Genomic DNA, 17,384 nt, shown 5'->3' with positions numbered 1-17,384 from the left:
GGAAGTGTTCAGGAGCTTTGAACAACCTGGTCTAGTGGAAGATGTCCCTGCCTGGGCAGGGGAGAAAATGAGATGACCTTTAAGGTCCCTTCCAACCCAAACCATTCTGTGTTTCTGTCAGAGCATTCACAGCTCAGGGTGTTCTCAGCTGATCTCAGGGTGTTTGTCAGCTAATTCAGATGGTGACACCACCAATGGCAAGAGACAGGCTCCCTCTGTGGTGTTTCCAGAGCAAAACTGAGCTGTGATTCAGATCTTTCAGGTAAAACTTCCCACAAAGATCTCTTTTGTTGCTGTGAATTAACAAACCAAGGTCCCTCTTGGTTGGATGGAAGGGAGAGGGTGGAAGCTTGCCAATAAAATGCAATGTGAACTAATAAAATATAAAATGTTCTGACAGCCCTCCTGTTAGAAATCACATTGTGTGGCACTTATATTAAATCTCATTTTTAGTTTACAGAAGGGTGTAGCTAGTGGCTTCAGTTGTGTCACACAGAACAGAGTTCCAGTGATTATTTTTGGTTAAACACTTTAAAATATTTTCTTTCTAAGTCTTCTATCAACTTTTGTTTTAATTGTGCAGATTGTCCTGAACTGCTTACTCAAATGTCAGGTTACAAACAAATGTGCCAGATATGCTTTTGACCATGTTGTTGTATCATCTCATTAATCTTTCTGATTTCTCTTCAGTGGCCATTATCTTTGTAGCCTTTTTCCATGAAGAAATATCTCAATTATCTTTACAATCCCTTTTGAAATTGTGTTCATTTTTTACCATTCCCTCTTGGGTTTGTGGCACAGATCTGCTCACAGCACTCACCAAGGTAATTACTTGAGATTTCCTAGCACACAGCACACTGGCATGTTCTGTTTCCCAATATTTTGACTCTGAAGCAGAAGTTTGACACATCTGCTCAAAACATCTGTAGTGTTTGATCATGCTGAGTGGCTCAAAATGACCTTTGTTTTCCCAGGCTGTCTTTGTCTCACCAAATGCTGCAGTGAGTTTAGATTCCTTTAGGCAAACTACTCCAGCCCTTGCCATTGTCTACAGCGAGCGACATCTGAAGCTGTGCTGCCCACCTCATTCATATTTGGCAATCGTACTGAAGTGGTATCCTTGGAAGTCCTGTTAAATTTTTTATTTCCCTGTTGATTTTCTCATCTCGTTATTCATTGTTTTCCACCCAGAAGCTAAGAGGTATCTCCAAACCTCGGGACTCTTTTCTTGTCCAGACCCCAGGAGATCCAGCAAAGCCCAGTGTGGCTCTTTGCCTCCCTCAAGTGACTGGCACAAACACCGACCTCTGTGCAGCTGCAACACCTTCCTGTCACTCAGACCCTCAGGTGTGCTGTTCCCCTTGAGGAAGCTCTTCTCTTTTTCCTCTTGTTTCTTTTAGAAATGAAGATTTTTTAGATAGAGGTGTGTTTCTTTGCCTGGGCGCGTCAGGATGAGAGAATGATGGCCTCTGGTATTGCTGCTTGAGGTAGCTGCTCCAGGCCCAGCCCTTTCCAGGACATCATCACTAGCCCATCTGACTTTCTAGCAGAAAAATTCCACATTTAAACTTTGTGCCCAGGTCTGTCTCAGCAGCTGTGGAGGTGGGAGCAGACCTTGCTGACCTGGGCCTGGGGGAGCCGAGGTGCTGTGTGTGAGGCACTGCTGTGAGGCACTGGGACACCTCCCAGGCCTGGCAGTTTCTGCACAGAACTCATTACACCTTGTTACTAAAGCTGTGCTCAGGAGATCAGAGCCAAGGGTGCTTCAAGAGAGCTCAGCTCAAGCTCAGGACATTGCAGAATTGTCCTTTAGTTCTTCTGTCATATATACCTGTCTTTTTTCACCATGTCCTTTAGCTATCCACATCCTTTTTCCAGAGTCACCAGACAGCTCCGGTCAGGGCAGTGGCACGAGAACAAGCAACATGAGGGACACTTGAAGAGAGAATTCCCAGCTGGCTGCCTCCCTCCTCAGCAGCAATGATTAGCCTGGCTCTGAATGACAGAGTGCAATAAAATTGAGACAGTTCTGCCCTTGATGTATAATAAGTGAAAGACTAGTGGGAAATATCTCTGAAAACTTTCCTCCACTAAGAGTAGATGAGTGAGCACAGCCCTTTTCTGTCTGCCTTTCTCTTCACTCAGCAGCAGCCTGGAGCTGAGCCTTTAGTGTCTTTGCCCTTCTCTTTCCTACCTTCTTTTGCAGCTCCTATAGATAAAAAAATAATGTGACTTTTCTGGTGCCCTAACCCCATTCTGTCACTCCTGCTGCACTCCTGTGAACGTGCATTATCCGACGATAAAGCTGCTGTGCAGCCAGCATGGAAATGGCATTGGCATAGCTGTAATGGAGGCAGGAATTTATGTCTGGGGCCAGCTGGAGTTCTAAGGGATTGTACCTGAGCTAATAATACCTTGCTGCGAGCCACTGAGTTCAGCTATATCATTTGGGGCAGGAAAACCTATTGGTGCTATTCAAGTGTAATATATTTTTCTTTGAAAAGTGTAATATAATTTTTCTTTGAAAAAAATAAGTGTTTACTTTTAATGCCAGTGTTTACTTTCAATGCCAGTGTCCAGGTGTTTCTGGAGGGACCCCATTTGGAGGTTCTCTCCCAAATTTGCTCTAAACCAGGACAGCCAGTCACTTGTCTCATGCTGAAAAAGACATAATGAGAGAGAAGTATAAAGAGAGGAAAATAGTTGAAAATTAAAGATATTTTGTTATAATTGTTAAATATCCCTGTTTTAAAGTCACAATTACCTGGAATTAGGCCAAGTGTAGCTGACAAGTCAAGGAGTGAGTTTGTGACTGGGTAACTTTGGAGTACATAACCTCTTGGGCTGGAGAGGCAGGAGAGCAGGGACCCTACCAGGCACCCTTTCCTTTCTCCATCCTCACTTCCCAGTGCTGGGGAAGAGCCCTGCTTGCTCCTCACCCCTGTGCCACAGCTGATGCAGCCTGAATCCCACCTCTGTGGAGATGTGGCTGCAGAGTTGTTGAGGGTGATACTTCGAGGAGTCACAGATTGCTTTTGGCTCCAGTTCCTACCCCACCTGCTGTCCCTCAAGAAGTGGGTACATCCCTCAGCAGAGAGCTGGCCATGGCACAGCTGGACACAATGCATGGTCTGGCACAGAGATCAGGCCTGGGAAAGTCTTAACCTTGGTTTTCAGAGTGAAAAGTCAAAAAACACATCCTTTGCCATCTCTTGCCACCTTCCCCATCCCATTCAGAGCTGCACTGCTACAAAGCTGGTGTCCCCTTCATGTGTCCAACATCTCCATGCAAACAGATTTGTTGTCCCTCTCAGCCAAAGCATCCCAAGGCATCCATCAGCTGCTAAAGGCATCATTTTCTGTTTGTCTTCTCCTAAGCTGCTGCTCCAGCGGAGCTGCAAAATTAACATTGTGCTCAGCAAAATGGTCTGTGTAAAACAAGGGCAATTTATACAGAAACATCCATAATCCTTCACATTAAAATTTGGCTGTTAAAATTCTGGCACCTCTCAGAGGTCACTCTAACCTAGTTAAGTTCTGTTAAGAAAAGCTGTTATTATGGCTCACAGCTTTTTTTTCTCCCGTACAAGATGGTCTCCTTTTGACTTGTGCTCTTCAGGACTCACCTCTATCTCCCCTGCCCTGCTCCTGACTCTCCTGGTTTAAATTGCTTTCTGTCTGGCAGTATTAATGACTAAACTTAACTACCTGGACACTAGGAAAAGTTCTCAATAGTTGGGTTAAAATTCCTGCAGTATTTCCTTGTTTGTTCTTTTCCCTGGCTGGTATTTTGACCACAAATGAAGCACATTGAGTGAGGCTCCTCATAGAAAAGGTGCTGGGCTGGAACAGGACAGATGTGAGTTCACTTCCCTGCTGTGACATGGGTTTCCTCTCTGTCCTTGGATATACCATTTAATTTGTCTCTCTCATTCTGTCTCATTCCCTGCCTCACTGCTTTGCACATGATAATATTTGTTTTCACCATCGAGCATATCTCAATGTGTTTCTTCTCCTAGTGTGAAATCTCTATTAACCAATGCGTACACAGGACTGTGGAGAGTTAAGATTTCAGTCTCTGGACCTCAAATTTCATAATATCACACAAATAAATACATTAAATAAACGCCTTTCCTTCCAGCTTGTTCATCATGACTGTATGATGTTTGAAACAAAATGATGTCAAGGTTAAACTTGATCTCTCTTGCCTGAAGCTTTTAATGAAGTAAAAAGGATAAGATTTCATTCCAGTATTAGTGTGACAAGCCTACGACCTTAAATAGAGTCCTGCTGAATTTCTCTGGGGGATAAGTCCACAGCCATATAAATCATAGAATCATAAAATATCCTGAGTGGGACCCACAAGGATCACTGGAGTCCAGCTCCTGGCCCTACACAGGATGCCTGCAAGACTCATTTAGAGCTGCTGACTTCTTGGTGCTCCTTTGTGCAATATTCCCTTTTATCTACTGAATGGAGATACCTGGATCACCAGCTGTCCTGCTCCCATGGCACAGGGCTCATCAGCACTTCAGGGTGCACAGCAGGTCCTGGCTTCTTGTAGGGCACGTCTCAAGGAAAGCCTCGAAGGACAAGAATGGAACTTGGCACATTCAAGGCAGAGAAGGACTCCCTAGCATGGGAAGAAAATCCCACTTGCAAAATGAGTGTTTCTGGAACCATGACAGGATCACAGATTGGCTTTGAGGTGGCAAGTGCCATTGCAAAATAGGAAAATTGGCTTGTGCCAGTGTAAGTGGGCAAACTGAGGGTGGCACAGAGTGATTGGGCAGAGAAACCTCGGGCAGTTCTCCCTAGGGACATCCTGTTTTCTTGCAAGGGGATAAAGCAAAGCTTGCTTCTCCTTCATAGGTGACAACATTAAGTTACAAGAAGTTTATTCTCAAAATGTGCTTGAAACAACAGTGGTAGAGTCCACATTCCTCATGATAGATAAAAGTGACTAAATTGGGGCTACTGATAACAGCACCTGGGCTGAAAGTGAATCTCCTCTGTGCAGAAAGGAATGTAATCACATTCAGAGGGCCACAGGGAGCTCCTATCTCTGACACTGATATGGAGAAACAGACTGAAAAAGATCAATCTGACAAAGAAAAATATATTTATACTTCAACAATCAAAGGGACACAGGCACTGGACTCTGTTGCCTTTCTCTTTTAGGGGCCTTATCTGATACTGGCAGGACCATTCCCTGGTGTGTTCAGTTATGAAGCTGCTCCAGGATATTAAAACTTCTACACTGCGAAGTTTTGAGCTGTCAGAGGAGCACATTCCAGTGGTTCCACCATGAAGGTAATTCTGGGGTGTCAGTGAAACTAACTGTACTACTGAAAGTTAGTCCAGGGGTTAAACATCATGCAAAATAAAGTGGCAGAGGGTCACTCATCACCTTGGTGTATGTAACACACTGTGGGTTATCCTGGGCAGCCCCCTGGCTTGTTGAGAGGTTTATAAGGACTCTGCAATTTCAGTGCAGGAGACTTTGCTACAGTTCTTTCTGACCACCTCCTTGGGGTTTTGCATGGGCTGGGGTCTCTTTAGTAGCTTTATGGGATCAGAGGTAAAAAAAACAGGTGAGAAGGGATTTTAAGTTTTCTTCACCCATTCTTCTCCCCCTCTAGCAAGGATCAGCTATCTATCTATCTTTATAATTTCTGATGGATGGTTGTTCTTTAAAAGCCTCCAACAGTGAGACTCTGTCCCGCCTCAGGCAATCTATTCCATCCCCTACTTCCCTCACCATTAGGAAGCTTTTCCTGAAGTCTAACCCTCATATCTCTTGCTGTCACTTAAGCCCATTACTTCTTGTGCTTGCCACCTGGTTGTGGCAAACAGATTATTTCCTTCCTCTTTCCAACAACCTTTAAAAAATTGATGACTCTCATGCTCTCTCCAGTGTTTTTCTCATGCTTTCCAGTGTTTTTCTCTCCTCTGTCTGAACCAGCAACTCCCACTATTGCCCACATAGATCATGGTCTTTGATAGTTCTCATTTCTCTCTTCTGGAATTTCTGCAATTATTTAGCTTTTTTTCGTTTCCTTTCTTTTTTTTTCTGAGGTCCTGTGCCCCCAGTGGGATAAAACTGAGGTGTTCTTGATACAAGCTGAGGGAAATAAATCAGTTCCCACTGTTTACAGCTCATGAGAAATTCCCATCATCACCTTAAACTTGTAGAAAGAGAATTTAAACTACGACAGAAATTGGTGGGAAAATATTTTCATCTTGTGGCAGTTTATCTGCTGTCTTTCAGATGATTCTATTAAGTTTTATTACAACTCTGGTTCTTTTTCCAAATCATTAAATGTCTAGGACAGCTGGTACTGCTGAGGTGACCACACCTACATCAGTCCCTGCTTTGAGTGCTGGCATTTGAGTGGCAGCTGCTCCCAAGGAATCAGGGTGCCACTGGAATTACCCAGTCTCACAGACCCTGACTTTGAGATTAGTGTTTGAGGGTGCAACTGTGGTATTTGTGTCCCAACAAATCAACAAGGTGGCTGATATTGGACAAGTGGGAGCCAGCTTTTTTCGCCTTTTCCTGTTGTAACTTTTTTTTGGAGATTCTTTCATGTGCTTTGAAGGAAAGCCAGGCCAGCAGAATTATCTCTGTGCTGATACAGCACAGGGACATCTTCTCCCCATTACTGATACCAGACTGTTGCCCAAACACAGAGAAAATGAAATAAGAAAGGTCAGTGTGATTCCACCTCCTGAAGGACAGCTGGAAGAGAACTGGATCCCACTCTGAGACTGACATAAAAGTGAAAATGAGGCACCCACAGAAAGTATGAGAAAGAGCAATCCAAGTCTGAGTCCTGAGAGTATCCCTGATGGCACAGGATCATGTCTCACACTGTCTTCTTGGCTCTGATGAGCACATGAGCTAGAAGCTTTTGTTGGGAAGGGGGAAAAGTGGAGAAGAAAAAACATGGACAGAGAAAAAACATCTTTCCTCTGAAGAAGTTCCTAACTGTGGCCTTTGACTTCAAAGGAAGGTTTGTAAGGAACAGCTGATGCTGGGAGGAGATGGAGAGCTTTGAAAAGTTTTGATGTATTTTGGGTTAAACCTTGCTTGCTTCTTGCTACTGAGGCCATGTAAAGGCCCTTCTCCACTCCACGTTTGTCTCTCTGTGTCATTCCCTGGGTTGGAGCCTCAAAGGCTTAGAGATGATCAAAGAGCCTGCAGTGAAAACAGGTTGATTTTCCACAGCTTTTGAGTCTGGACTGAGTTCTTCTACTGAAACATAAAAATTCACAGAGGACCATTTCTCTCAAAGAAGGGAGACACTCTTTTTTAACAATGTGTGAACTTTGCTGCTGACTCCAACAGGTGACATTTTCCAGCTCTGAAGATCTTCAATAAAACCTAAATTTGGTGTGTTGAGATCAAGATCTCTCTACCCATACTGTAATTTTTAGATGCAAGGCTGCCTAATTGCACTGTGGGAATCCTTTTAAAAAAGCACCTTCTGACAGGGATGCTCTTTAAAATAGGCCATTAGTCTTGTGACAGTGCAACAGGGAATTAACAGGGAGTTTGTTAGTGAGGCAAACCTCACATTGCCTTGCTCAGGCTCTTCCCCTGCTAAACAGAGACTGGTCTAAGGAAATCAGAAAGGAGACATCGTGGAATGCATGAACAGGGACACTGGATGGGACAGCAAAGCATCTGGAGGCCTTTCAGCTCTGCTTGGAGTCTTTCCCTTTGGAACAAATCTGCTGGTGGGTGTAATCCTCTGTAAATAAAGCCCCACAGCCTGAGATTCATTCAGTGGCCATCACAAAGACAGGTCTGAACCTAGAGAGAGATTCATTTAGGGAGAGATCCAGGTGCCTATACTTTAATGCTGCTGTGCATTCCCAAAATTATCTGGGATGTCCACACTGGGCTTTTGGAGGCCCAGCACTTCCAGAAGGTCAGTGGGAGATGCTCGATTATCTGAAGTGTGGTACCAGACATAGAAAACCTCCAAGGACGATTCAGCCCATCCAAAAATATCTGTAGAAAGTATAAGTGTGAGGAGTTTGGAGGAAATCCCACACTTTGTACTTGAATTTCCCTATTATTGCAAATTTATGGCTGAGTCCTCACATGGGGTGGGTTCAGTACCTTCCAGCCTTAGGCTCTGATCCTGCTGGAGAATTAGTGCAGATGACACAGAACAGGGACCATAAGACTGTCATAAAGAACAAAACTGGGGCACATTTGAAATCATCATAAGGGAAAATGGGAAGAAACAAAGAAACAACACATTCACTTTTAATTGTGTTAATGTAAAAATAAATATTCCAGTATTCAGGGCATGTTTTCACCCTGATATACTGGCATTCAAACTTGCTACAAGACCTCAGGCTTCAATATTTTGTTATGTTTTTCTGTCAAATTTCCTTGCTGATAGCTGCAAACACCTAGAAACCCCAGCAGCAGCAGCAAAGCACCGTGCTGTCCTCATGCTCAAGAGAGTGTGAGAGAAGCTGGCTGGGGATTGTGTTGACTGGACCACAACAGCCCCAGCACATTTAACTTCAAAACATGGTCAAGTGCTGTGTCAGCTGCCCTGCACACTGGGAGCTGTGTCCTGGAAAGGAGGCATGGAACTCACATCTCTGCCGTGTGAGCTGGATGTTTTACTCATGGTAATCAGTCCATGGGAAATGTTTCTGCTCTGTTCCACAGGTCTGCTGCTGTTTCAGACCCTGCCATGCAGAGGTGTCTTCAAGGAAAAGGGTTTTTTGGTTTTTTTTTTACTTATTGAAATCCCTCTATCTGTGGGCTGTGTTTAAATTCCATATTTTATCTGGATTCATTTTGTGGGGATTTCATTGTATCTACACAAGGAATGGGACACTGAAAAATGCAAAGAGAGGCAGGAGGAGAAGGATCAGCTTTGCAGTTACATTTAACCTAAAGGACTGAGCTAGCCCGGTCTTGGTGTTTCAGGTTTTGGATATTATGATGTTCTCACATAGGACAGGTTTTTGGCTCTTTTTCACAGTGTACATGATGAAGATATATATTTATTTTAGATAAACACTTAGCCAGAAGGAAGACAACATGTGGTGTAAGGTAAATTATGCAGATAATGTTCTATTATGTGCACAGAGTAAAAAGTACAAGGGACATGAATTTCCCCAGGGAAGCACCTCTGAGAGGGGAGGCTGGGACAACACACAAAATCAAATAAAGAAGAGAAGGAAGAAGGAAAAATAAATTGGAAATAGTTCTGGCAGATTTTGCTTGAAGGAGACAGAAGACTGAATGAGCAAAGGATTGTACTGGAGGCAATTCCTTCCAAAGAAAGGACTTTGTATTGACTGTCACTTATCCAGGTCACTGCTCCAGCTCCTGAGGACAGGCTTTTGACCCTGCAGGTATTCATGAAGCTTGGAATAAGCAATTGGAAGGTGTGAAAAGAATCTATTTAGAAAACAAGTTGGAGCATTTCTTCCCTCCAGACCTTGCCTTTATTCCAAGGTGGGGTATGCAGTGATTTTTTGTAGTTCTGGTCTGTTCTGTATGGTCTGCTGAGGTCTGGCTGGAGCAATTCCTGTGGATTGTGTGGCTGTGTAAGATCAGACACAGCAGAGAAAGCAGCCCCTGGGCTGAGACAGGCACAAAGCACTGCTGAGGGTGGAGTAATAATTGTATTTGAACAACAGAACACAGAGTCTCAGTGGGCAGTAACACTTCATTTCATCAGCAACAGCCAAAAGAAGGTTCTCTACTGTCTCTCTTGTTTCACTCCCAGAGCTGTGCCTGGTAGCAGCAGCTCTCAAAGCTGGAGTTTTGGATCAGCCCTGGTCCTGCCCAGCTCCACTGCAGCTGCAGTCCCGAGGTGGGTGTGTGTTCTTCTCCACCTGGAAGGGGCTGAACTGTGCTCGAGGAAAAAAATTGAGAGAATAAAATAGGCTGGGGCTTTCCAGTCTTCATGATAGGTCCATAAGGTGTTAATCTCTTCCAGATTTCCTTCAGTGTGTTCAGCCTCAAACTCTCTGACCTGGCTTTTGAGACTTTGGGTTACTGGATTTCACAGGATATGCTGCAGCCACTGATAGAAATATAATTGTCTCTTCCCATGTGACTGCCAACACAGGCTTTGTGCAGATAAAAGAATGGGAAAACAAACCAAAGTGCTGGAGCCCTGTGGCTCTGGTTCAGAGTCCTTCACACGACTGTTTGGGGTGACCCCTGTGCTGTGTCTGACCTCCTGCAAGCAGCTGCTGGAAGAATCACTCCCATTCCCTGAGCTCACAGCTACAGTCCCACATTAAGAAAACAAGCTTTATCAGTCTTTTGCATTTGTGTTGACACCTGCAGGTTCGGAGAATTTTTGTTTGTTTTCCCTGTTCTCCTCAGTGTATAATTGGCCAGATTGCATTTACTTTTTCTCTCTCTTGCCCTAATCACAAGTGCAGACTGGAGTAATTTGCTGATGTTGTACAAGGAATTCTCTCCTGGAGACCTGGCTGGTGTGATCAGAACTCACATATGGTATCAGAACAAAGGGCCCTTCAGGCAAGCGGTTCTGTTTATTTTGGCTCAGGTCGCTGTTGTTCCCCTCTCCCTGTGTCTTCTCCTCCCTGTGTGCTGTGCACATCTTTTTTCCTCTGACTTTGGAGCTCCTTGCTGTCAGATCTAGGGTGGCCTGGCTTGTGCAGCATCAGCACCACAGATTTGAGGGGTGTGGGAGAAAAGTGTCCAACACACTGCTTGTAATTAATATGCTGTGAAGCCTTGCTTCCCTTTTCTCCTCCTTCCTTTTCACAGCTTGGAGGCCAAGCAAAGAAACAAGTCTAAGGCTTCCTCTCTGCTCCCCCTCCTTTTCTGGTTAAAGATATTGTGAGTGGTTTTGTGTGGACTCCTGTTTTTCATAAACACTGCTGCTTCCACCATCTACAAATAAGTCTAATCCTAATAGCAGTTATTGGCCTTGACTTATTCCTTATTTCCTTTGTAACAGCTGCTGGCAAAGCTGCTGCTCTCCTGATGAATTTTGTTGGTCTAATTTTTGATAGCACACTTACAGCCAGGGCCGACAGCCTGTTAGAAAAACCACTGTCATCTCTGCATTTAATTCTCCTCTGCCCCCAGCTCTCATTTCAGGTAAGTATTAAACATCACTCACAACGTTGCAAAAATCAGTTGCAGTTTGCAATATTAGGAGGAAAAAAATCTCAGGAAGTAGTGGATGAAAAGGTAACTACTGAACATCAGCATCTCTGGTGGTTATGTACTGATAAAGGATAAAATTACTGCTGCCTCCTCTTCCTGAGGCTTTCCTTTCTCCACAGAGGGGCAGATATATAATGGTTAACGCCTCTCTAGCATCAGTATCCTGTCTGTGGGCTCACAGATTTATTGTATCTGTGCTGTTATTTACAAACAAAAGGTTTCCACGTTTTATTCTTGGTCCTTCCTGTATTGTGTGTAAATGTATCTTCTTCTGTCATTTAGCAGTGCTTTAGAAAACAGCTGCTGCCCCCAGGGTAAACCTTTAAACAATGTCCTACTCTGACAAAATTCTGCTTCATCAGCAAACCATGTTGTGCATATTTCTCTCATTGTTTTGCAAATTGCTGTTACAAAGAGGTTTTGCATTTAAACAGGCTCTCTCTGACCTAAGAGATGGTAAAAATTACATTAGAGCTGCCATAGTAACTTGTCACTGTGACCTGCCCTAAATAGCTGGACTTATTTCACTTGGATAAATTATTTATTTATAATGACCTATTATGTCATCAGAATTTTGCAGCAGAGATGCTTCAGCTCCAACTTACATGAATATTCTTTTGAAGGGCTAATCAGAAGAGATATACTATCAGGATTATGTGCTTTAAAAATACAGTTCTAGACAGCACTGCCCAAGCTGGGAAGTAATGATTAATCTGTTCTGATTACTGTGATCCTATAGATCCTCACTGCTCACCCGTTCTCCATGATCTCAGTTAGAAGGAGCTCTTATTCTTAGTTCCTTTTTTCCCTAGAGCTACATTTCCATGACCTTTTAAATAAATTTACAATTAGAGCCCAGTGCTTCCAGACTTCCTTTGATAACTTAAGAGAACAGCATGGTGCAAAATTTTCTCTCTTCCTCTCCCTTTTAACAGACTTTATTTCCTCATTGTCTGTTAGGAGCATCTCTGTCTGCTTTGGATATGTACATGGTGCTTCCCGAGCCTCAGAATTCCCTTTGTGCAATTCTGCTAATGAAAAGGCAGCCACAGAAGGTATTTTGTCCTTGTAAATCCATGGCACAGGGAGGATATTCCTGTATTGCTTCCTGTCTGCTGTCACTGAGGTCACAGTTCTGGCACAGAGAGAGCCATGAACAGCTGCAGAAATCCTGGGATGTCCCTGCTATTGCTTCCTGGAGGGATGGATGTGGGAATAAGTGTCAGGAAAAGGAAATTGCCGGTCATGTTCTCTGTCCTGGCCCCGTGCTCGTGGGAAAGGGTGGGCAGGTGGCTCCTATTCCTTCCATGGAGGATAGAGTAGCTTTTTCCAATTTATCTACTAAATGTCTGCCTAAACAAAACTGTCACAAAATATTTTCACATATGATTATTGACCTCAGCCCCAGCTCAGGTCTGGGCTTGAGGTCACACCAGACCTTCTGCTCCTTTTGAGGACATTCTCTAGAAACTGCATCGAGAAATAATTTCTGCCCTTCTTGTGAGGACAGTGCCTTGCAAACCAGAGAGTGACCATCCCCCCTGGCCCTGACCATGCCCTGTGTCCATTGTGCACCTGAACCCTTCTAAAAATTTTCATACAGTGCAGAGAAATCGTGAGTGCAAGGGAATATTCGTGACCTGAGAGATGGAGTGTAAATGTGTGAATTGTTTATTTTGTGGGCTACTGACTGGTAAATTTCTGTGGGAAAAATGGTCTTCAGAGAGCAGTGAAAAGCCAGCATGTTATTTCAGGCATGGTGGGGAGGATGAAGGTGGCTGCCCATCACCTGCTGCTCTGAGTGGGGGCCAGGGAGCTGGGCCAGGAGGGACAGCACTTGCAAGGTGCCTGTGGGGCCCTGCAAGAATTGCTTTTAAAAGCTCTGTCTTCACACCTTTACAGTCCAAGTAAAGTGGATAAATAAATCATTGTGCACAGTTGTCATTTTTCCCCTCTTAGCACCAGCCAAATTGTTTAAATGTAACTAAAGCACTGTCTTTCCTCAGAATAAACACTCAGATACTCAAAATAAATTGCTGGGTCCTGTATCAAAGGGATGATTTATAACCCAGTTATACTGGGAATTTTATTGTTTCACTGATAGGTTATGGGTCAATTAGGTGCTTTACTCCTGGAGGAACAGATCCTCATTCCACCATAAAGTGTCTGAGTCTGGCACACTGGGATTTCCTCTGTCCACCTTGTGAACCACATCCAGTTTGTGGAAAAGCTTTGAGAATCATTCTGCCAAGGGCCAGATCTGTAAGTTTTGTAGCATCTTGTCTCTGTTTACTGCTCAGGGCATTGGCAGGAATGCAGAGAGTTCCTTTCTGGTGAATAATCTTCACCATCTCCTGTTTTCTCCTCAGGCTTGCAGCGTGTGGAAGATGTTCATGGTGCAGCTGAGTCTGTAAGGCCACTGGGGAATGGACATCCCTGAGCCTTCAGAGGAGGCTGACAGCATCTAATCACCCAACATCACTAATGGGTCTGCAGCAGGGGCCATGAACACACACATGGTGAAGACTAGGAACAGAGAAAACTTGTTTAATCTTCCTCCATAATATTTTTACTCTCTGAATGCAGTCAGCTTAGGATTTCCTTAAATTAATGTGATTCTCAGTAAGCTGCCCTGGGTTTCTCTTGTAGCTGCTTGTCCATTCTGCCCTTGAACATCCACAATTGTAGAACCACTGTGGAAAAGGCACACAGTTACCAGAACAAAACCTATTATCCCCTACAATGGTACAAACCCACACTTGCTCTAAAGCCCTTTAGTTAATTCTGTAAAGAGTAATTCTTTTTCTGTGAAATCTGAATGAGGGAGGGGGTTTGACCAAGTTAGTGAATGTAAAAGAGGAAATTCAGGGGAAACTGTTTTATGATAATGCCTCTTAAATATTGCATTATTTTAGCAATGCAAATTCAATAGAGCAATTTAATTCCTGTGTCAATATGGACTTTTCCAGTCCTGCATGTTACCTACATCAGTAGTAGCCAGAAAGGGAATCCAGCCCAAGGGTTTTGTATCATCCTCTATTTGCTCCTCCTCCTCCTCCTTTTCTTTTTTTTTTTTTTTTTTTTTTTTACAAATTAGAATAACATTGTCATAATCTGAATAACATTATGCTTTTCTATTCCTATAAATAACAGTCATGTTCTTTAGCCACAGGGATATTGAATCTAAAAGGGAAATAAAAATCCAACCCCAGTTATTTCTGAGTGAGACCCCAGGCAGATGATGGTTTTGGTATTTTCATGCCCAGGCTTTTTAATTTCCTGGACGTGGCTCTTGTCACCCTGGAGTTGTTTGTAGTAAATGGTGCTCACTGAGCAAGCCCATCCCTCAAAATGCCTGACTCTCCTTGTTGCTCCTCTCCCCACACCTCGATTATCTAACACATTAATACAACAAGCACTGCAATAATTAGGGCACCATATGGCACTCACAATTACAGAGCAATTCCAGCATTGGTGGATTGGGTGAGTAGTCAGAAAGAGTAAAATAAGCAAGGCTGCTGGTGTGAGCAGATGACTAAATCAGTGTACTCACATGGCAGAGAGGCACTGGGTAAGTTATGTGTGTGTACAAGCTGGACTTGGGGAATTTTTTAGTTTTGTTCTCATCCACGATGAAAAGGCACCCAGGGTTAGAAGGGTGCACTGAACTGCTGCAGAGAGATAAGTGCCCTTCGTGGCACATCTCTCTGAAGATGATCTTTATTATACTTGGCTTCCCTCAGGTCGGTGAGTTCTCAAATATTTCCCTGTCTGGGACTGTATTGTCATTTAGCAGTTATAACGGGTATTTAGTGTTTTCAATTATTTGCTACTTCATTGAGAGCACAACAGACATTGTGGGATTCTTAGTTAATCCTCTAAATAATAAAAGGAATCAGGGAGCATGTACAAGCTGTGAGATTTTCCTGGCCTGGCTGTCAGCTGGGAATGTGAGCAAATCATGCCCACGAGCCACCACAGTCATGCTAACAAAAGCTTTGGGGCACATGCAAAAATACAGATTGTGAAGTATTCTTGGGTTGTATCTCTAGAGAAATGTTAAAGCTGGGCTTGAAGAAGAGTCTTGTGGTGATGTAAAATGCATGTCCTTTATGGATGGCTGCTCATATGTGCAGTGTCAAGAATTTTGGTGTAGAAAACCCCATTTGGTATTTTATCCCTGCTAAAACATCTTCTTCCAACTGAAACACTTCAGCTGCTTGGATGAAGATTGTCTTTCAAATGAAATAGCTGTTCTCATACTTGCACTGAACATTTTCTAACACCGTGGAACAGACGTGATGGATGCCACAGAAGGAAGGGCACGCTCCCAGGAAAGGTTAGTGGGTGACCTCCCAGGATGTCACCTTCTCCTCAAGAAGCCCCAGGACATCCTTTTCTTCGTTTCTACAGAGCAGAGGCAAAGCAACCAACCCCTTTTTTCCTGAGGACAAATCCAAGTGCATCTGGATGAGCGTGAAGAATGAGAATATGAATACAGACAATTATGATGGAGTAGAGGCCTTGTAAATTTATACCCAAACTTACCCCCTGGTAACTCATTCATCTGCATGTCTTGACAGAATGCATGTGAAATAGTGGGACAATAAAGGCTTTTGTTATGCTGAAAGATGTTAATAGCTGGCCTCAGGGTGAGCTGGGTTTCCAAGACAATCACAGATAACACAGATAACACAGCAAAACTCAGGAGAATGAACACTGAAGCCTTTATTTTGTAAAATAGAGAGACTGTGACTATGTCAGGGTGGGGGTTATCTAAAGGTACAGGTTTTACAGGATCTTATTTTTATGGAAAAGTACTTTCTGGGACGGCAGGGGAGTTGCTGAACTGCTCGTTACACATATGAAAATATCCAGAAAAACATCATTATCGACTCCTGTGCCTCAGCGGGTGAGGGTCTAAGGAGGTGTCAGAGGGCGCTGGGAATGGGCCCCTGTGCCCCTCTCTGCCCCACTGCAGCACCACGCTGCGAACAAAAGGAGATGCTCACAAAGAAATACCGCAGGGAGCTGCTCTGACAGTCTTTGGATGCTAGAGATGTTTCTGAAAAGCTTTCTTATAATTCAGTCTTTCAGGAAGGGAGGTTATAATGCAGATCTGGCCTCACCACTGGTACCCAGTGAAGCTCCTTCTCTCTTTTTTCACTCTTGTCTCTACACAAGCTGCTGTCCACAGGGAGGACACCATCATAATCACAGCCAGTGTAAGGGATGTGGATGTTTCCTTATAGTTCATGAGTCTAAATCTGGACTGGCTTGGTTCTGTCTGAAAATGGTGTCCTTTGCAAGGTGATGCTTTTGTGAAAAGACTCAGGAATCAACAGCTGGAATTTGGTCCACTCCTATGTATTTAGGCAAACCTACACAGGCATTTAGGGTGGATTCCCCTGGCCTAAATGTGCCTGAACGTTGGTTTCTGGTCTAAACAAGTGTACAGGTTTGCTCTGTAGTTGGTAGGACTAAAATGAGACTTTCAGCAATGATCCCATTTCTCTTGGACAGCCATCTTAGGAAGAGACAAATGGTCCTTGGGAGAACTCTCTCTCTCTCTCTTTTTCTCTCCAGTGACTGCAACAGAAGCCAAGAAATCCTGCAGGTCAGCTGCCCATGCTCAGCTGAGAAGAAACCAACACAGAGTTCAGCAGCACTGGCAGCTTTGCTCCATGCACCCCTGTAAACTTGCTAAAGAAACCTTTCCAGAGCCTTCACCACAGCTGCAAAGCACAAACCCCACAACTGTGCTCTGCCAGAGGAAGAAAGTAAGAATATCCTAAGGGAAAATTCACAGAGGATCCTAGGAAGTGCTTACTTTCACCTCAGTTTGCACATGTGTCTAGTAACAAAATGACAGGTGAGCAAGCAAAAAAACTTGATTTTTTTTAGGCAATGTTGTTGTAGATGAGAGGCATTGATGTGATGGGACAAACTGGAACTTTGATGGGATGAATGCACTCCAGAAATGCCAGCCCCAAAAGTTAAACAAGTGACTAACAAATGTGAAAGAGAGCACATTTTGGTCTTGGTATCCATAATATAAGTAGAGCCATTTATTTATTTTAGGTTTCATCTTCTTCTTGCTCTTCTGTCCTCAAAAGAGATAGTTTGGATCAAGTCACTTAAGTCCACACTGAAACAAAATGTACCTTTGTGATTGATATCTACAAAAATT

The 17,384-nt window shown here is 43.7% G+C and overlaps 1 long non-coding RNA gene across 1 annotated transcript in view; it reads left to right on the top strand.

Annotated features, from left to right (window-relative positions):
- The window catches only part of LOC107210885, a 142,998-nt gene that overhangs the window by 119,640 nt on the left and 5,974 nt on the right, over positions 1-17,384 (top strand). Inside the window, exons 4-5 of the long non-coding RNA XR_004499358.1 lie at positions 5,182-5,313; positions 16,781-17,066. This is a non-coding gene — a long non-coding RNA (uncharacterized LOC107210885). The remainder of the gene's footprint in view (positions 1-5,181; positions 5,314-16,780; positions 17,067-17,384) is intronic.

Source organism: Parus major, chromosome 13, assembly GCF_001522545.3.
Source record: "Parus major isolate Abel chromosome 13, Parus_major1.1, whole genome shotgun sequence".
Lineage (NCBI taxonomy): Eukaryota > Metazoa > Chordata > Aves > Passeriformes > Paridae > Parus > Parus major.
Note: the sequence above shows the minus strand (reverse complement) of the source record. Positions and strands in the feature narration are given on the sequence as shown.